The following is a 22718-nucleotide window of genomic DNA, read 5'->3' on the forward strand; positions in this document are numbered from 1 at the left end:
ATATATATGTAAAACTTTTAGGAAAAAAAGGAGAAATTATTTGGGATCTAGCACTGGGTAAAGAGTTCTTCAGCTTGACATCTGAACTACAATCCTTAAAAGAAAAAATGATAAATTGGATTTTATCAAAATTAGAGGAAATTCTGGGAATGACATAGAGGATTTCATATGTTTTTTAAAAAATTTTATCATTACACTATGTAAACTTTTTTTTTGGCCCTTTACCAATTTATCCCTAAACCCTCCTCCACCTCTTCTTTTCCTACTTTTGGTGGCCTTAGTTCCATTCTCTCCTTTTGAAAGTTCAAGGAATTATTGTGATTGTTATATCTTTCTTTCTTTCTTTGCTTTTTTCAGATCCCACTTATGAATGAGGACATGTTCCTGGTTTATTTCACTGAACATAATCTTCTCTAAGTTCGTCCATGTTGCTGCAAGTGGCATAATTTCATTCCTTTTTATGGCAGAGTAGTATTCCATTGTGTATATATGCTACATTTTCTTTATCCAGTTGTCCATTGATGGACATTTAGGTTGGTTGCAAGTCTTAGCTATTGTAAATAGAGCTGTGATAAACATGGGAGTGCAGGTGAACTTCAACGTGTTGATTTCTACTCCTTTGGGTATATACCCAGCATCAGGATTGCTGGGTCATATGGCAGTTCTATCTGTAGTTGTTTTAGGAACATCCACACTGTTTTCCATAATGGCTGCACTAATTTACAGTCCCACCAACAGTGCAGGAGGGTTCCCTTTCTCTGCATCCTTGCCAGCATTTGTTATTCTCTGTCTTTTTGATAATGGTCAGTCTAACTGGGGCGAGATGATATCTCAATGTGGTTTTGTCCTTTTTTTATTTTTTTTGAGACCGGCCGCACCGCGCTCAGCCAGTGAGCACACCAGTCATCCCTATATAGGGTCCGAACCCGTGGCAGGAGCGCTGCTGTGCTCCCAGCGCCGCACTCTCCCGAGTGCGCCACGGGCTCAGCCCCTCAATGTGGTTTTGATTTGCATTTCCCTCATTCTTAGTGTTGTTGAGCTTTTTTTCAAGTGTTTGTTGCCTATTTGTATATCTTCCTTTGAGAAATGCCTATCCAGCTCCTTTGCCCATTTTTTAACCGGATTACTTGTTTTTTTACTGTTAGGTTGTATGAGTTCCTTGTATATTCTGGATATTAATCCCTTGTTGGATGCATAGTTTGTGAATATTTTCTCCCATTCTGTAGGTTGTCTTTTTGCTCTGTTAACTGTTTCTTTTGCTGTGCAGAAGCTTTTTAGTTTGATATAATCCCATCTGTTTATTTATTTTTTCTTTCCTGTGGTGCCTTCTTCATAAAGTCTTTGCCAAGTCCTAATTCCTGAAGTGTTTCCCCTTTGTTTTCTTTTAGTAATTTTATATTTTGGGGTCTTAAGTATAAGCCTTTAATCCATTTTGAGTTGAGTTTGGTATATAGCTAGAGGTACAGGTGTAGTTTCATTCTTCTACATACGGATGTCCAATTTCTCCAACATCATTTATTAAAGAGGCAGTCTTTTCCCCAGTGTAGGTTCTTGGTGCCTTTTTCAAAGACCAGTTGGCTGTAGGTATGTGGGTTGATTTCTGGGTTCCCTATTCTGTTTAATTGGTCTGAGTGTCTGTTTTTATGCCAGTACTATGCTGTTTTGGTTACTATAGCTTTGTAGTATAATTTGAAGTCAGTTAGTACAATGCCTCTGGCTTTATTATTTTTTTTGCTCAGGATTGCTTTGGCCATTTTGGGTCTTTTGTTTTTCCATATGAATATTAGGATTGTTTTTTCTATTTCTCTGAAGAATGTCATTAGTATTTTAGTGGGGATTCCATTGAATCTGTAGATCACTTTGTGTAGTATGGACATTTTCACAATGTTAATTCTTCCAATTCAAGACCAACAGAAACAGAAATAAAAAAGATGAAGAAAAATGAGCTATTAAGCATACCAGCATATGCATAATGGCAATAGCAGAAGGACAGGGGAGAAAGGGACAGGAATAATATTGGAAGAAAGAATGGCCAAAAACTTCACAAATTTAATTTAAAAATTAATGTCTAGATCAAAGAAGGTCAACAAACTCCAGGTAGGATAAACCCAAAGAGATCCACACCTAGATACATCATCACCAAACTGTCAAAAGGCAAGACAGAAAGAATATTAGCAGAAGTAAAAGACACTCATCGTGTACAAGTGATTCTCAATAAGATCAATAGCTGAATTCTCATTAGAAAATATGGAATATCCAAAGAACTAAAAGAAAGACTCAGCCAAGAATTGTGTCCAGAAAAATTATGCTTCAAAAACAAAAGACAAATTAAAACATTCGCAGGGATAGGGTGAGTGGGCTGGCATCAGAAGCCAGTTGGATCATGAGGGATTTGTCACAGTCAGAAGATTCTTCAAGCAATCACTATGTCAATTGACATAGATGTTTCTCTTTCTTCAAATGATGAAGATCAGGGATCTAAACTTATCAAAAAGCTAAAGAAACACAAATTGTCCCCATTGAAATGGTGGGTTTCGTAGCAATTGTTGCATATGGATTATACAAATTGAAGAACAGGGGAAATACTAAAATGTCCATTCATCTGATCCACATGTCCCAAGGCTTTGTTGTGGGAACAATGATTCTTGGTATGGGCTATTCCATGTGCTGGGAATTCCAGGCAAAACCTAAACCTTAGAAGAGAGGCAGTCTTGATCTTGTTGGAGGAGCTTGCTTTAGTTTGACATCTCATTTTTTAGGTTACATGTTTATGTTGAAAATAAATTATTTGAGAAGGTTCAGACAATAACATGGTATTATGAATATTGGCTTTCTTTCTTGCAAGCTTGATTTGCCTAATGATCAAATTATTAGTGACTAGTTCACTAACTAGGTCATTGAGCAAAGTCAAGTTAACACAAAAGAAACATGTCATTTAAAATAGTGTTAATGAGATAATACAGGCTGGCCAGTTAGCGCAGTTGGTTAGAGCACAGCCTTGTAACAGCAAGATCAAGGGTTTGGTTCCCCTTCCTGGCCAGACACCAAAAAAAAAAAAAAAAAAAAAAAAAAATAATGTTAAAATATCTCCTTTCTGGGCTGGCCCGGTGGCGCACTGGAGAGGGCGCCGCCTGGGAGCGTGGAGGCGCTCCTGCCAAGGGTTCGGATCTCATGTGGAGACGTGTTCCCGCTCACTGGTTTAGCGCGGTGCGGGCGCAACACCAAGGGTTGCGATCCCATTGCCAGTCAGTAAAAAAGACAAAAAAGGAAAAAAAAAAGAAATGTCCAGTTACAATCTTTGAAATATCTACTTCTCCCTGCAATTCTGGCAGTTGTTGCCTGAGGTGTACTGAGGCCACACTCTCACGTATTTATATGACTTTGCTGGATTGTGCCATCGTTCTGCAGTCCCTTTCATCAGGGCACATGTGCGTCCTTCTCAGCTTCTTGTTTGGATTTAATTTTTTTCTGCCTGCCTTGTGGACTCTTTGAGTACTTCGGTTTTTAGGACTGGTTGGCTCAAGCAACTCTTTCAAAAAAGTGCATGGGGGCCAGCCCGGTGGCGCACTCGGTAGAGTGTGGCGCTTGGGAGCACGGTGGCGCTCCCGCCAAGGGCTCAGATCCCATATAGAGACCGGTCCACTCACTGGTTGAGCATGGTGCGGGCGCGACACCGAGGGTTGCGATCCCGTTGCCGGTCGCAGTACGGGCGCAACGCTGAGGGTTGCGATCCCATTACCGGTCACGAAAAAAGACAAAAAGGAAAAAAAAAAAGTGCATGGAATTTGACTTGTAAAGCCTCCCACAACTGAAAGTGTGTGTGTGTGTGTGTGTGTGTGTGTGTGTGTTTAAACCAAATCTACAAGGTTTACAACAGAGCTGCATAGAAGTAGTATTTATTTCATAATCACACTTGTAAACATAAGAATAACTTAATTATGGTTACAGTTTAGCTCTTTCATAATTGCAGAATTATATTTTTGCTGCTGATGTTATATTATACTAATTTTTAAATGTTATCGTGAAATAGAAGTACATATTTTAAGTACCGATGCAAAGGTAAATGAACACTTTTTAAATGTGTGCAGTATGCTTATTTTCTCTGTAAGAATCATAAATGTTAAGCTAAACAATTCCCCTATAATGGAAGTTATTAATGATTTATGATCAAGCTGATTGGTCAGACATTATACATAAACTTTGTTATACTACAGAGTGCTTCATTACACTTGTGAAATTCTCTTGTCTAACCTGAACTTACATTCCATGGTTATAACATGGTATATATATTGTTATTAAAAGTACGTGAATACAGAAAAAAAATTCCTAGATAAACAAAAATTTAGAGAATTTCTTGCTGGCAGACATATACTATAAGATACATTACAGGAGGCCCATCAGGATGAACTGAAAGTACACTAGATGGTAATTAGAATAAAGACCACAGGTAAAGGTATACATAGGTGTAGTAGATTGAATTATGCCCCCCCAAAACTCACTGAAGCTTGAATTGTGTCCCCCAAATTTTATGTGTTAGAAACTTAGCCCCCACTATGACTGTTAAGAGGGTGAGAAATCCTATTATGGTAATTGAAAGGTGGATTCTTGAAGAGGTGATTGGATTATAGGACCATTCTGTAGCAAATGGATTAAAAATGGTGGTCAGGGGCATGGTTCTGAGGGCTTTAAAAGAAGAGAGAGGAGAGGCTGTCTCTCTCTGCTCTCTCTGCTTCCACCATCTTGCAGTTTGAGACCCCTGGGTCACTGTTGCCACCACCAGATGGGCTTTGGACTTCCCAGCCTCAGACATTGTAACCAATAAATTTCATTTTCTTTATAAATTACTCAGTTCAATGTATTTTGTTATAAGCAACAGAAATGGACTAATACAATAGGTAAATATAAAAGAAAGCATATTTTTGTTTTCAACTTTTTTCTTCTCTCTAATTTATTTATTTAATTAATTAATTAATTATTTTTAAAGATGACTGGTAAGGGGATCTTTAACCTTTGACTTGGTGTTGTCAACACCATGCTCTCCCAAATGAGCTAACCGACCATCCCTATATAGGGATCCAAACCCTTGGTCTTGGTGTTATCAGAACCACACTCTCCGAAGTGAGCCATGGGCTGGCCCTCTTCTAATTTAAAAGACAACTAAACAAATCAGTCATTGTAATACTGTGTTGATTATTTATAATATATGAAGATGTAATTCATGTGAAAATAATAGTATGAAGGAGGGGGGATAGAATAGAAATGAATGTCAGCAAAGTTTTTGTAAACCCTTGAAATTAAGTTAATTTTAACCCAAACTAGATTGTTTTAAGTTAAGATGTAAATTGTAATTCTTAAGGCAACCACTCAGAGAATAACTAGAAAGAAACAAGGGATTTAAAATGTCATACTAGAGGGCCAGCCCGTGGCTCACTCGGGAGAGTGTGGTGCTGATAACACCAAGGCCACGGGTTCAGATCCCATATAGGGATGGCCGGTTCGCTCACTTGGGAGAGCGTGGTGCTGACAACACCAAGTCAAGGGTTAAGATCCCCTTACTGGTCATCTTTTTTTAAAAAATAAATAAATAAATAAAATGTTATACTAGAAAGTATCAATTTAACACGCAAAAAAGGCAGTAATAGAAGAATACGGGAACAAACCCACATAAGACTCTACACAACAATAAGAGGAGGGCACACTGCGCACTCACTATATGAGGCCAGTATTACCCTAAAACCAAAACCACACAAAGATACCACAAGAGAAGAAAATTACAAACCAATCAATATCCCTTATAAAATAGATGCAAAATTCCTTAACAAAATACTATTAAACCAAATCCAGAAACATGTAAAAATATTTAAACAATGTGATCAAGTGAGATTTAGTCCAGAATGCAAGGTTGTTTGAACGTAGGAAAATAGATCATGAAATGCAGCGTACTGATAGCATAAAGGGCAAAAACTGTATGATAATTTCAATAGATGAAGAAAAAGCATTCAACTGAATCAAATACCTTTTTATAGTTAAAACAAACTAACAACAACAACAAAAACTCATTTACAAGACTCAAAGTAGAAGGGAACTTCCTGAACCTGACAAAGGCCATCTACAAAAAAATCTACGGCTAACATCATACTGAAGGACAAATGACTGAATGCTATTCCCCGAATATCAGCAACAAGACAAGATTGTCCACTCTTGCCACTTGTATTCAACATTTTACTGGAGGTTCTAGCCAGGGCAATTAAGCAAGAAAAAGAAATAAAACCCTTCCAAATTGGAAAGTAAGAAATAAGATTATCTCCATTTGTAGATTATATAATCCTGAACATAGAAAAATCTTAAGGAATCCACAAAAAAGCCATTAAATCTAATAAACCAATTCAGCATGTTTGCAAGAACAGAGCCCAGAGGAGAGGAGAAAGAAAATGTATTAGAAGAAATAATGGCTGCAAACTTCCTGAATTTGGTAAAATAAATAAACCCACAGATTCAAGAAGTGAACAAATCCCAAAGAAATCCATACTAAGACATGTCATAATTAATTTCTGAAAAGAAAAACAAATTGTAAAAATGCCAAGTTACCTGTAGGGAACACCAATTTGAATGACACAGGTTCTTTTCTGAAACCATGAAGACCCAAAGCAAGTGGCAGAACATTTTTCAAGTTCTGAACAAATAGAACTGTCAACCTTTAATTCTATATCTGGTGAAAATATCTTCCAGGAATAAAGAGGAAATAAACACATTTTCAGACTAAGAGAATCTGAGGTGGTTTGTTACTCACAGACCTATACTTAAAAGAATGGCTGATAGAAGCTCTTTAAAGAGAAATACATGATAACAGAGGAAAGCTGTGACCTACAAAAAGGAAAGAACAATGAAATGGGTGAAACTCAAGGTAAACCTCATACACAATCCTTCACCTAATTGGTATATTTAATCATATATATGGTTGAAACAAATAATATGACACAATCTAATGTGATGCTCAATGTTTGGAGAGGAAATACTTAAGAAAATTATACTTAAGAAGTGGAGAAATGGATGGAACAACTAGACAGAGATCAATAAGGAAATACACTACTAGTTCTCCCTTACCTGCAGAGGATACATTCAAAGACCCCCAGTGGATGCCAAAAACGGGATAGTACAGAACCCTGTATGTACTATGCTTTCTCCTATACATTCATACATATGATAAAGTTTAATTTATAGATTAGTCACAGTAAGAGATTAACAACAATAGCTAATATAAAATAGAACAATTACAACAACATGCCAGCATCACTACTTTTGTGCTTTGGGGCCCTTATTAAATAAAATAAGGGTTGCCTGAATATAAGCACAGCAGTACCTCAACAGTTGATCTGATAACTAAAATGGCTACTATGTGACTAACGGGCAGGTAGCATATACATCATGGATGTGCTGGACAAAACAATGACATGCCTAGTGTGAGATTTCATCACACTACACAGAACAGTGTGCAATTTAAAACTTACGAATAGTTTCTTTCTAGAATTTTCCATTTAATATTTTCAGACCGTGGTTGACAGCAGGTAAGTGAAACCACAGAAAGCAAAACTGTGGGACTACTGCAAAGGACTTGAACATTCCACCCAACAAGAACAGAATACACATTTTTCTCAAGTTAACATGAAGCATTTTCCAGGATAGACTATGCTTTAGGCCACAAAACAAATCTCAATAAATTTTAAAGACTGAAATCATCCAAAGTATCTTTTTCAATTGTAATGGAATGAAACTAGAAATCAAAAAAAGAGAAGGAAAACTTGTAAAATTCACAAATATGTGAAAATTAACACACTCAAACAACTAATGGGTCAAGTAAGAAATCATGAGGGAAATTAGAAAAAAAAACTCTGAGAAAAATAAAAAGGAAAACATAACTTACCAAAACTTATAGGATGCATTTAAAACAGTGCCAAGAGTAAAATTTACAGCTTTAAATGTATATATTTAAAAAAAAGAAGAAAAATCACAAATTAATAACCTAACTTTGCATCCTTAGGAACTGAAAAAATAAAAGCAAACTAAATCCAAAGTTAACAGACGAAAGGAAGTGATAAAGATTAAAACAGAGAGTAATAAATTAGAGAATAAAAGAACAATAGAGAAAATCAATGAAACCAAAAGTTGGTTCTTTGCAAAGATCAACAAAATTGAAAATCCTTTACCTAGATTGCCTAAGAAAAAAAGGGAGAAGACTCAAATTGCTAAAATCAAAAATGAAAATGGGGACATTACTACCAATTTTACAGAAATTATAATTATAAGAGAGTGCTATGAACAATTTTATCTATCAAATCGGATAACCTAGGTGACATGGGAAAATTCATTAAAAAACAGAAAAACAATCTACCAAAACTGAATCATGAAGAAACACAAAATGTAATGAAGCTATAACTAGTAAGGAGATTTAATCAGTAATCAAAATCTCCCAACAAAGAAAAGCCCAGGAACAGTTGGCTTCACTGATGAATTCTACCAAATATTTAAACAAGAGTTAATACCAATCTTTCTCAAACCTTTCTAAAAAATTGAACAGGAGGGAACACTCCCTAACTCATTCTATGAGGCTATCATTACCCTGATACCAAAGACAGAAAAAAACACTACAAGAAAATAAAACAACAGACTGATATTCATTATGAATATTAATGCAAAAATCCTAGCAAATCAAATTCAGCAGCATATTAAAAGGATTATATACCACGACCAAGTAGAATTTATTCATGGAGTGTAAGGATGGTTCAACATATAAAAATAAACTAAAGTAATATACTATATTAACAGAATGAAGGAAGAAAATAATATGATTATATCAAATAATGCAGAAAAAGCATTTGACAAAATTCAACACTCTTTCAGGATAAAAACACTCAACAAACTAGGAATAGAGGGAAACTTCCTCAGCATAATAAAAGCCACATGTAAGAAACCCACAGCTAACATTATATTCGATGCTGAAAGACTGAAAGCTTTTTCCTTAAGATCAAGAACAAGATAAGGGTGCCTGCTTTCACCACTTCTATTCAAAATAGTACTGGAAGTTCTAGCCAGAGACATTAGGCAAGAAAAAGAAATGAAAGTTATGGAAAGGAGCAGAATTGTAAAATTCTCTGTCACAGATAATATGATTTTATGTGTAGAAAACCCTAAAGACTACACGCACACGCACACACAAACACATAACTGTTGGAGCAACTAAATGAATTTGGCAAAGGAAACAGGATGAAATAGGATGCCTATTATCAAAAAATGGAAAATAAGAAATATTAGCAAAGACTGGAAAAAGTGAAACCCTTATGCATTGCTGGTGGGAAAGTTAAAAAAAAAAAGCCTCATGTCCCTCAACAGAAGAATGGAGAAACAAAATGTGGTACATATACATAATGGAATTGTATTCAGCCATGAAAGGGAATGAATACATGCCACAACATGGATGAACTTGAAGACATTATTTTAAGTGAAGTAAGCCAGACACAAAAGTACATATATTGTATGATTTCACTTAGATGATGTACCAAGAATAGGCAAATTCATAAAGACAAAGTAGAATAGTAGTTGCTGGGCCTGGGAAGAGTGGGGGATGGTGTGTCATTATCTAGTGGTCATAGAGTTTCTGTTTAGGATGATGAAAAAGTTTTAGAAATATACAACATTGCAACTGTAATTAATGCTGCTAAATCATACATTTAAAATGGTTAAAATTATAAATTTAACATTATGTATATTTTGCCACAATAAAAAATACAAAAACAGTTGGAAGTCTTAAGGGACCTAAATAGAAGGAAGGATTCTATACCTCACTCGAAGTGGTAAAACAGCAACACAGTAGGCAGTGATAAGTTACAGATGTATATGGTAATACCTACAGAACCACAAAGAAAACTATTCAAAATGATTAAAAGAAAACAGGAGTGGCTAAGTTAACATCAGATGAAGTAGACTCCTGAGCAAAGAAAATTACAAAATAAAGAGTTGACATAATGATAAAGTGTCAATCTACCAAGAAGATGTGGCAGTCCTAAATGTGGATGCACCAAACATCAGAGCTTCAAAATACATGAAGTAAAAACTGATGGAGCTGAAAAAATAAATCCATAAATCCACAGTTTTCATTGGGGTTTCAATGTTCCATTCTCAGCAATTGATAAAATTATTAGACAGAAGATCAGTAAGGATATAGAAAAATTCAACAACACCATCACCAACAGGATCTAATTGACATAAATAGAACACTACAACAATAGCAGAAGATACACTTGTTTCAACTGTGCATGGAACATTCACCAGTACAAGGGTACTTCAAAAAGTTTGTGGAAAGACAAAATTAAAAGGAAATATGAATCTTTCCATGAACTTTTTGAAGACCCCTCATATAGACCCTTCCTTGAGTCATAAAACAAATCTTAACAAATATAAAGAATCAAAAAACAGGGAAGTCTTAAAAAGGAAGGAAATTCTGTCACATGCTACAACATGGACGAACTTTGAGGACATTATGCTAAGAGAAATTAGCCAACCACAAAAAAATAAGTATTGTATGATTCCACTTAAATGAGGTTCATAGAATAGTTGAATTTAGAGACAGAAAGTAGAGTGATGCTACCAGAGGTTGGGGGAAAGAGGTAAAGGAAGTTGGTGTTTAATGTGTATAGAATTTCAGATTCACAAGCTGAAAAAATTCTGGGGGTTGGTTGTGCAACACAGTGAATGTACTTTAACACTACTGAACTATACACTTAAAAATGGTTGAGATGGCAAATTTTACATTATGTATATTTTAGTAAAATTTAAAAAGTGTAATTGAAAAAATAAGAGATACTAAAAATAAATTCGTGCTCATTAATTTGAGAGCTGAGCCAAAATAGACCAATCCTCAAATACCACAAACTTCCAAAAGCAGCCAAGTAGAAACAGACAACCTGAATACACATATAACCATTAAAGAAAAGTAATATATTTTAACATCTCAAAAAAAACCCCATCAAAATAAAACAAAAACTCTAGCACCAGACATTTTTCACCAGAGAATTTTACCAAACATTCAAACAAAATAACACCAATTTTATACAAATATGGAAGAAGAGGGAACACTTTCCAACTCATTTTATGAAGAGAGAATTACCTTAATAACAAAGAAACCAAAGATGGCACATGAAAAAGAAAACTACAGACCAATATCCCTCATGAATAGAGTCAGGAATCCTGAAAAATAAGCAAAGGGAATTTAACAATGTATAAAAACAATAATATCCCATAACCAAGTAAGATTCACTTCAGGTATGCAAGGCAGGTTCAACATTCAAAAATCACTCCATGCAATCCAGCATATCAACAGGATAAAAGAAGAAAAATCATACATATTACTATATACATGACTGATTGTATGATCATATATATATAGTTTTTTCTTTTTTTATCCTGTGGATATGTGGATTGGCACATCAATTGGCATAGAAAAAGGATTTAACAAAATTAAACATCCTTTCATGGTTACAAGAAGAAAAAATTCTCACTACACTAGGAAGAGAAGGGAACTTTCTCAACTTGAAAAGAACATCTTCAGGGATACCTGTACTTCCATGTTTATTGCAACAGTATTTACAGTAGACAAGAGTTGGAACCAGCCCAAATGTCCATCATCAGATGAGTGGATAGGAAACTGTGGTATATCTACACAATGGAATACTACTCTGCTATAAAAAAGAATGAAATAATACCATTTGCAGCAACATGGATAAACTTAGAGAAACTTATATTAAGTGAAACAAGTCAGGCACAGAAAGAGAAATACCAAATGTTCTCACTTATTTGTGGGAGCTAAAAATAAATAAATATACAAACAAATAAACAGTGGCGGTGGGGGAAGAAGACACAATCACAACAATTCCTCGAACTTGTTAAGATAAGTGAACAGATATGAGGTAGATGGGGGAGGGGAGAGGGAGGGGGCAAGAGGAACTGGTAAAGGGACACAAAAATCAACTACATTGTATATTGATAAGTTAAAATAAAAAAATAGTAAAAATTTAAAAAAACCCTACAGGTAACATTGTATTTAATAGTGTAATACTAAATGCCCTCCCTTTAAGCTTGAGAACAAGGCAAGAATATCCACTCTCATCATAGTACTGGAAGATTTAGCTACTGCAATAAGGCAAGAAAAAGAAAGAAAAGTAATACAAGTTGGAAAGAAGAAATGAAATTCTCTATTTACAGACAGCATGATTGTCTATGTAGAAAACAGAAGAAATCAATGCCAAAATCCTTAGACTAATAAGTGATGTCAGCAAGGTCACACAATCAACACATAAAAATCACTTGCTTTTCTATATACTGACTATGAAAAAATAGAAAATTTTAAAGTTAATACTGTTTACAATTGCCCAAAAGAAATAAAATACTAACGTATAAACCTAACAAAAAGTGTACAGGATTTGTATGATGAAAATTATACGTTGCTGATGAAAGAAATCAAAGACCTAAATGCCAAGAACTGGGAGAGAGAAGCAGTCCAGACCAACCAGTTCACTAACATTCAACTAACAGGAAGGAAGAAAGCTAGAACCAATGTAGCCCGTCCTTTAAACATTAAAAGAACACACTATGTACTGGACAATATTGGCCCAGAGAGGCCAACATCAGGGCTGGCCGGTTAGCTCAGCTGTTTAGAGCACAGCCTTGTAACACCGAGGTCAAGATCCCCTTATTGGGGAGACCAACATCAACAAAGAGACCAACATCAAGTCATATTCTAGCAAAATTACTGGACCTTTTTTCAAGGGAAAATATTTTTGGTATTTAGAAAAAAAAAGAATTTGTGGCTTACAAGGGTAAGAAATTTAAATTATCATCAGACTTTTCAACAGAAACATTTTATGCCAGAAGAAAATGCAGTCAATTAATATAGTTAAAGAAAGTGCAAGCTAAGGATTTTACACCAAGCAAAACTGACTTTCAAGTGTAAACAACACAGAAAAACTGTTATCAGTGTGTGAGAACACAAGGAATATTGTTCCAACCAACCTTTCCTGAAGAATCTGCCAAAGAACCAGCCCCAGATAAATAGATACATGTCTATAACCAGACATAAGGACTGGTTGTGAGCAATGTACAATTATTGAAGAACTAAGAATCAACATGAGTTAAGAGGGAGAGAGTATATTATATAGGCTATGTGCTCTGACAGTTTAAATATTGTATGACTATTTTTAGAAAATTGGTAGTAGAGGAGAATAGGGGGATTATATGCCAAAAATGTTTTAATATCTTCATTAATTATACTGGTAGTATTATTAATATAAATATAAATGGTAAGGAAGTAAAAAAGATGAAGGCAGGATCTATAGATTTGTGAGCAGTATGCCATACAGTGTCTAGGGATTGACACTGGGGTGATAAAACCACAAAAAAATTGCAAGGAGCTAATTAGTATAAAGATCAGGATAGTAGTTACTTATTAGGGGTAGGAGGGTCTGTGATTGGAATGCGCATAGAAGGGGCTTCCTAGGTGACTCACAAAGTTCTATTTCATACCTGGGTGGTTTTCATCTTTTAATAATTCATTAAGCCATACATGTGATCCGTGTGGTTTTCTGTATCTATGTTATTTTGCAATAAAAAGATTGTTTTTAAAAAGTCTCAGAAATAGATGTAGCTGTTGTCCACTTACTTCTGTAGCTGCAGAGAATTACCATTATTCATTCCAAGCAATTTAAAAGAATCCAATTTGATAAAGTGTTAGGCTGAAACAGTCACAAAAAGCTACATTTTCTCATTTGTGCAAAATAAAGACTTCTGTGTATTGAATAGCTGTTATCAATTGTTACATTCTTTCTTCATGTAAATCTAGCCTTGGGAATATCATTTGCACAACAGGACCTTGTAAGATTGCAAAAACTTGAGAAATTGTTGCCATGCTATGTGAAAATAACCTTCAAAAGAAACCTGTAATTCTGATTGGTTGTCTTATTTGATGTATTTTTGCCCTGGTAATAATGTTGCAATTGACATCTTTGTGTTACTAAAGAATTTAAATAGTAACTTGTAAGGTTGTTCTATCAAATAAAAAGTCTTTCATTGGCATTTTCTTCCCTTCCCATATCAGCGACTTTTAAAAGCCCCAATACTTTGAAAAATGTCTCCTTTTAACAACAAAAAAGGGCGTTTACAAGTTGGAAACCTGTAACAATGACAATAAATGAACGAGGGTAGACACAACTGGGATGAATCTCACAAACATAAAATTTAAAAATAGGCAAAATTCATTTAAAATGTTAAAAGTTTAGTGTACTGGCTAACATTTGGGGAGGCTTAGTGACCAGGAGGGAGCCTGAGAAACGGCTTTAAAAGAAATAAGGGCTGGCAAGATATTTTAGTTGCTTAGAGAGTGATGTTATAACACCAAGGTCAGGGATTTGGATCCCTGTACCAGCCAGACTCCAAAAAAACCAAAAACAAAAACAAAAAACAAAGGAGAAATAACTATGGATTACTTTGAGGTAGGACTAAGATCCTGCCATTACAGCAGTAGATGCTATCAAGACATCAGATATTGGGAATTGCATCTTATTTTTCATTTGTCATTTTCACCTGCATATATTTCTCCATACAGAACCTTATAGGGAGTGGTGACAGTGGCTGGGGAAAGATACCAGTATCCTTGGGTCTTCTGACAATCATACTATCTTAATACCATACAAATTATACCAAAACAAGCCAAATTCCAGGAGAAAAACTCAGAAGATTGACCCACCAAAATAGTAGAAGAAAAACAGTACAACCACAACAAAACTCCAATTAAAAAAAAAAGAAAGAAAGAAGACCCTTTAGTTCAGCGTCACCCACTCAGTGCATATATTGTATCCTGCAGGGCACCTAAGTGTCAGGACAGTGAATCTCAAGGTCATCAACTATTAGATTACATCCCTGGAAGACAAATGAGTCTCTTGTCACCAAATCTGGCTTCCCAAGGTTCTTCCTCCTGGTGGATTTCCCTTATCCTTGTTCTTCAGGGACAGTCCTTGTTTTAGTCCGTTTTGTGTTGCTATAACAGAACACCTGAGACTGGGTAATTTATAAGGAACAGAAGTTTATTTGGCTGACGATTCTGGGACAGCTGCATCTGGCACGGGCCTCAGGCTGCTTCTACTCATGGCAGAAAGTGGCAGGCAGCTAGCAGGTACAAGCAGATCACATGGCGAGAGGAAGCAAGAGAGAGAGAAAAGGCGCCAGGGTCATTTTAAGCAACCAGCTCTCATGGGAACTAATAGAGCGAGAACTCACTCATTAATCCCTCCTCCCCCAGGGAGAGCATTAATCCATTCATGAGGGATCCACCCCCATGACTCAATCAGTTTCCAAAACTGCCACATTGGGGATCAAATTTCCACATGAGTTTTGGAGGGGACAGTACATCCAAAAACTCCATCAGTCCTGGAAGAAACACTGGAGATGACTGACCCCACAGGGTCAGCCTATGTCAACCTACCTCTGGCTGAAGCTGGCATCTTTCTCCTGGAGACTGGGATTTCCATAGAAACCAAAACTCCTCATAATGCTAGGTCAAGTCATACACAAGCCCCTGTTTTCAAGGCTTGGGGTTTTTCTGGTGATGCAACTCCTTGTTGGGGGACAGTCACTTTTGATTTTGTTTTAGAGGACTGTGCTGTCCATAGGCCAATGCCCGAAATTGCTCCACTATCTTTTAGCATTCAGATTTGGGAATGAAAGCACTACAGGCAATTTTTTTTTTTAAAAGATGACTGGTAAGGGGATCTTAACCCTTGGCTTGGTGTTGTCAGCACCACGCTCACCCAGTGAGCTAACCGGCCATCCCTATATGGGATCCGAACCCGGGGCCTTGGTGTTATCAGCACCACACTCTCCCGAGTGAGCCACGGGCCGGCCCACTAAAGGCAATTTGATACCCTTTCTCTTGTAGGCATCTCTTTCTGTCTGAAAAGTCAGCACAGTGGTTCAGAACTACATAGATCTGATTTTTTTTACCTTTAAAAAAACTTTATTTTGAAATCATTATAGATTCACAGGCACAGATCCGATTTGGAGTCTCAGCTCTGCCACTTGTCAGCTGTGTCTTTGGCACGTCATTTAAACTCTCTGAATCTAAAGTTTTTCCTTGTAACATTTTCATCACTTGCCCCCACATCCAACTCCCAGAACCATGCACTTTCCAGCAATGATCACCATCCACAGCAGCATGCCCACTGATTAAACACTTACCTGACTACGCAGCATCTCCCCACTACCCCAGACCCAGTGATTTCTGAGACTAGGCAACACCACTGCATCTGCCCTTATAGCGTGAGGGTCCTTGAAGTCTCTAGGTCCAGAGATACATGGTCTATTATGCTAGCTTTGGAGTCTGTCCACCAGTTTATATTAGAATTCTGAGTGTTTGTGTTCATTATTTTATGGTCAGGACTTGAAAACCTGATGACCCAGATAATCCCATCCTGCCTCTAATCCCTATTTTCCTTGGTCATGCTCACATTGATGCATTTTATCATTTTTCCTATCTCCTTAATGTTCCAGCTTCCTCTCCTTTCCTGTACTGCACTCCACCCCTTCTCCCTGCTCTCTCCAATGTTCACAACATACTCCCTGGAACTCCTGCTCTGTGGTGCACAAACGCTTCCACATCCTCAGCCTCTGTGAATAGTCTTTTCTCTTCCTGCCTTAACTCAACCCTGGCTATCCTCAACGTTCTCCTACCCTACTGCTACTGCGGCTAGCTGCAGTGAAGCTGCTCATACTTACATTCCCCTCATACATCAGGTTGCAGACATAAAGATCGTATCGTTATGACTCCACTGTGCTTCTGCCAACCAATATTCTCTCTATATATCATGAAAAGGGTCATGCTCCTTTGAGGCTCCTGCCATTTGGCTTTACCACTCTTCATCCCTGTCACCTACAAACCTACTAAACACACCCCTTCATATATTTATAACCTTGGCAGTTGACTAACAGTCCTCTTCATCTCAATTCCTGCCATCATCCTGGATAAATTCGGTATTCCTCCTGTCCAGCAACTTGGCCTCTCCCTTCCATGACCTCATCTCCAATGTCCCTTTTCTCTACTCATCTCAGTCCACTATGCCTATAATCACATTCTGGATTTTATCATAAAATGAAATTTCTTCACCTCAGAAACTTCCTATTTAAATATCCTGCTCTGACCAAAGCCTGTTCTCCTTAAAGCTTGATAACCACTGCTTTCACTCTACCTTTTCTTTGACTTCATCAGGATGGTTAAGTGACCCAATACTTTCTCCCTTTCTTTTGCCCTCTGCTGCATCCATTTCTTTCCCTATCCAACTTAGAATCCATGGTTCATGTTTTCAATGACTGTCTTGTAAACATCCCCAATTTCCTTTCCTCATTGACTTTTCTTTGCAACTATCAGAACAAATCCTAACCACAGATGATCGTGTCCCCTCCCTGCTTGCACTTGGCTGCCAAGCACAGCTAGAGAAAGTCGCATAATGTAGCAGACTGTTACCACTCTAGATAAATGGTGACGAATGTCAAATGGACCCTCTAAACTGCCCAGGGATCTTATCCATGTTTCTGTCAATTTACTTCTCCACTGTAATGAAACCTCTTGCTCCACCTCCTATCCCCTCACATGCAGCAAAGGGCCTTTCCTCTTCCTTCACAGAGAACATAAAAACTATCATTTGGGAACAACTTCAACTTTCCACCACTGAATCTATAAATCTATCTCCATTTGCACTGGACCTCTCCTCCTACCCTCCTCTTAGCTAACACTTACCCACCAACTGTGCTTTCTCTGTCCTTCCTGTATTTTCAGTATCCTGAAGTATTGGTTATCTACGTGTGCTACTGTATTTTCAACCTTTCCCTCTCTATGGGCTCCATCTCATGAGTATTAAAACACACTTAAATGTATTGAAACAATAGTCTATGTGGCACTGTCCTCACTTTCTCACTATTCATACATGGCTTAACACACTTCAGTGTGTTTTGGTGTCCAGTGGTGCACAAAGTGCTCTTGCTAAGGTCACCAATGACCAACAGGTTACTAAATTCAATGGCCACTTTTTAGTCCTCATCAACATTTGACATGCAGTTGGTCACTCCCATATTGAACACCTGACCTTAACTTTCTTGATAACATATCCCTACCATTTTGTCAGGAATTTTTACCATATCCAATCATTAACTGTGAAAATTCTTCAGAGATTTCTCCTAATCTTCTTTTTCATCTTCTATTTTTGTCTAGTCTTTCTTCCTAAGCAATCTCACATGCACCTATGGAGCTAAGAACCACCTGTGTGCTGATGGAAAATGCTCATTATAAGAAATTCAAGTAATAAAGAAAAGTACAAAGAAAGTAAAAAAAAAAAACCTCACCATTAAATGACACACCCCAAGACAAGCGTCATTAACATTAGATGAACATTTCAGACACTTCATGATGCATGAGAACATGTTGTTATTAAGTTCTTCTATAGAATGATGCACTAACAGTTGATTTTCTTCTGTCTCTTGGGTTGTGTTTTCCTTTAAATTTGCTTTTAAGTCTGTCTGCATATTATGCTATTTTCTTTTTTGTTTTACTATGTTTGCATAATAACCTATTTCTTTTCAACTTGTTCCTACTTAAATGGAAAGCTCTGTTCAGTCTATTTTCTCTGATGTAGGATGGATGCATTCTCCCACACTCTACACTTACCTGATTTGAAATCTTTTTGCCCCCTTCTGAGGACTACATTTTAAAGTATGTGTCTAGCTATTTGTCTTACTGTAGCTTAAGGGTTCACAACATGTTGGTAGTAATGGTGGTGGTGGGTGAGTAGTGGAACCAGTAGCAGGCCCCAGGAGAGAGAGCTCCTTTGGGCTCTGCAGGCTAAATAGGCCTTTAACATTTGTAGGCCTTGGAAAATGTGCAGGTTTAGGCCTAAAAGAGGACATAACAGGGAACAACTTGCTTGAACAAGTAAGGTGAGTTATGTTTCTGGAAGTAATCATTATGCTTGCTTAGCTCTAGGATGAGAATAGGGGTAGTTTAACATATAATTCCTTAGGCAATATAGGTGAGACATAATTTAATGCTCACAAGATGTTTGTTCCTTAGGACAATGGCTATAGATAACATCACTGACTCCAATCCTGAGATAACTTCCAAGACCACCAGTGACCACAGACCTGCCTTTGAGCACCTCTACGCTTGATTTGGAGAGGCCAAGGAAGACATTTCTCATCCAAGGAAGACATTTCTCACAATGCCAGAAATAATCGTGCTGACTTCACTGCTGACCAATCAGACTCCCACAGGATCCCCAGCCCCTTACCCAAATTCTTGCCCTATAAATATCTGTGATTTTAAGCCTTCAGGGAATTCAAGGTCTTCAAGCTTTTTAGCTTCCTTGATCTCCTTGACTGGCCACTCAAATAAACACTGACCTTTATCACTGCAAACTTTGGCATAAGAGACTTTTTTAGTCATTTGGTGCTGAGGTTTTCCTACCTTGTTTTATTGTGGCTTGGTGTGTTCTTTTGCTGGCCTTTACAACTTTTATTTGATGCTGGAGGAGGGAAATTCTAAGGTTTTTAGATTAGAGGACGGGAGAGGCTATAGCTAATAGACGTAAGTAATGTCATTTTCTTGAGGGGCAACTTGAAACCTCTCATGTAATCATTAACTTTAAAAATAACAACTTGGTCAGACAAGGATCAGGGGACCTGACCTCCTTCCTTGAAGAATGAAGAATTATTAAAAGGGATACATTAATCATCCATAGGCGTGAAGAACGTGAGGTTTCACTGTACAACAGATTGATGTCAATGATAAACTGTAGGATAGAAATAGTATTTTTCTATGTAGTTGAGCAACCTGTAGAAAGAATTATAAAAACTCTCACCCAAAGAACAAAGGGGTCTCTCATTCTCGTTTCAGAGGGAAGACTGCTACTTTGTCTATGAAGCAGTTTTCTTTCAATAAACTTTTCTTTACTTTCACTATTCAGTTTGCTCTTGAATTCTTTGTCATGCAAAGCCAAGAACCCTCTTGGCAAGGGGCTCGAGGCCCTCCCTCTTTGGGGTCTTGCCCTATCCGGCAACAGTTTGGCTTTATGCCATCATGTTTTTCTCTGGCAGCTGAAAGAATAATTTATATTTCCAGTCTAGACTTCTCTTTTGTTCTCTAGATCCATATTACCAACAGGGTCATTAATATCTCCTTTTATATGTTGTGGCAGTCACTGTCCCTGGCCTACCCAACAAACATTTCCTGCCCCTCCTTTCCCATGCAGATATTTCACAGGCACACTTTGACTTAATGGAGGAAATCAGAACTGAACTGAGTGATAGTGTTCTCAATCCTTAGTTATTAATTGGCTTAAGAATGGACTTTCAAGGGAGGCTAATGTGATGCAAGAGGAATTCTACAGGGGAGAAGCTTATCTTCCTGAATGTGATGGTTAATTTTATGTGTCAATTTGACTGGGCAATGGGATGCCCAGATACCTGATTAAATGTTGTTTCTTGATGTATCTGTGAGGGTGTTTCCAGAAGAGATTAGCATTTGGGTTGGTGTACTGAATAGAGTGGATGACCCTCACCAGTGTGGGTAGGATCGTTCAATCCATTGAGGGCCTGAATAGAATAAAAATCCCCACCCCTAATGGTATTGGCCTGTCCACTCCCAGTGGTATCATCCTTTCCATTCCTGCCTGAGAGGATTAAGTCTGTGTTGCCTGAGGAAACTGTAATGGCCTCCCCTGAGGCAGTTGCTGAGCAAGACAATGCTGATTCTTCTCAGGATCCACCCCCATCACCCCTCTTTGCTTTTAAACCTATAACTAGGCTCAAGTCCCAGCAGGCCCCTAAAGGTGAGGCACAAAGTTTGACCCATGAGGAAGTATGCTACACTCCAAAAGAATTACTTGAGTTTTCTAATCTATATGGAGAGAAGTCCAGAGAACAAGCATGGGAATGGATACCAAAGGTGTGGGATAATGGTAGAAGGAACATAAAGTTGGATCAGTTTATTGATAGGGACTCACGAAGCAGAGATTCTGCATTTAATGGTGCATCTCAGAGAGTTAGAAAGAGCTCAAACAGTTTGTTTAATTGCTTGGCTCAAACATGGACAATGAGATGGCCCACAGTGAGTGAACTGGAAATTCCTAACCCACCTTGATTTAATGTAGAGGAAGAGATTCATAGGCTTAGAGAGGTTGGAATGTTAGAGTGGACTTGTTATCTAAGACCCACTCACCCACACTGGGAGGATGCAGAGGACATACGTTTCTCCACTAGTGTTAGAAATAAATTTTTTTCCAATTGCTTTTTTATTTTATTAATATTATTTTTTTACATTCTAGGATGTTGTTGCAGAGCAGTTGGGAGGGAGGGGGAGAGGGGAAAGAAGAAGGAAATGTGATGAAAGAAGGAGGAAGGAAGAGGGGCAGGATTGCAGTCTGTGGCAATGCCCTCATTCCCTAACCCTAACAGGGAGACCAGGGGACTTCCAATGGTGGCTTGGTCATTGCTGGGCTGGTTGCAGATGTCAGGGGGGTGTGGCAAAAGCCCTCAGCCTGGGCCCCCACTGCCCTGGCTCAGGAGAGCCCAGGGTGCTTCCTGTAGAGGCTTGGTGGTTGTTGCTGGGCTGGCTGTGGGTGTCAGGGGGATTTGGCTGAGGCCAAAGGCCCCCCACCTCCCCAGCTCAGGAGAGCCCAGAGCACTTCCTCTGGCAGCTCGTTGGTTGCTGCTTGCCTGGTTGTGGGAGTTAGGGAGGCATGGCTGAGGCCTTTGTCTCCCACCCTCGAGACTGGTTGTGGATGTCAGATGGCATTGCTGAGTACTCTGGCCCTCCCCACTTTCTGGCTTGGTAGCCCAGCAGACTTCCAGTCCTTCTAGGTGATATAGGTATTCTTTGGTGAAATGAGACCTTTACTAGTTAGTATCAAACTTTGTCTCTGGTTGCAGGTACTTTGTTTTTTCTTTCAGTTATGTGTTGGATTATTTGCTGTTCCCACTATGTAAACTCTGCACTGGAACTAATTTGTTGTCCTTTGCTTCCTTCTAAAATCGGGGAACTTCCTGTGGGGACCAGTACTTGAGCCCTGTGGTTGAGCTAAATTGCCACTTTGCTGCTGGTTCCCTAGGGAAGGCTTTTTGTTCAGCTCGGGTTTTAATGGTTGACTTTATAGGTACTTCTAGGTCTAGTGAAATCCAGTACACTGGGATTGTGTAGAAACTCTGATTTGGGCCTGAGTTTCTGACCAGTCTCCTCTGAGTGGTCCTGTGCTGATCAGGGTGCAGATCAGCTGTCCTTGCTGTGCACAGCGTTGCCCCAGTGGGCCTGTCTCCCCCACCATCCATGCTGCAAACACTTCCCATGGAACAGACTGTGCTCCGGTGCCTTGCGATGACTCACTGGCCTCTGAGCAGCTCCTTTTTTCAGTTGTTGTGGCTCCTCACTCCTGTGTGGGTCCATGGGAACCCTGTTAGTGGTCTTGCTGGCCTGGGGGCCACCAAGTCCCTCGTCTCCCCTGTAGCCTCCAAGCAACTTCATCTGAAGGGCACAGCTGCAGCTTTTGCCAGCTCCTGTTCCCTGTGCTCAGCAGCTCCAGCCTGGAAGCGGCCAGGGTTTGAAATGGTCAGAGTGGTGTTTTCCTTCTCTCATCGTG

At 38.2% G+C, this 22718-nt stretch overlaps 1 pseudogene; it reads left to right on the forward strand.

Annotated features, from left to right (window-relative positions):
- The first annotated feature begins 2408 nt into the window (after positions 1-2408).
- Positions 2409-2698, forward strand: LOC103607692 (annotated as a pseudogene).
- Positions 2699-22718: the final 20020 nt, after the last annotated feature.

Source organism: Galeopterus variegatus, unplaced genomic scaffold (genome assembly GCF_000696425.1).
Source record: "Galeopterus variegatus unplaced genomic scaffold, G_variegatus-3.0.2 Scaffold7632, whole genome shotgun sequence".
In the NCBI taxonomy this organism is placed as follows: domain Eukaryota; kingdom Metazoa; phylum Chordata; class Mammalia; order Dermoptera; family Cynocephalidae; genus Galeopterus; species Galeopterus variegatus.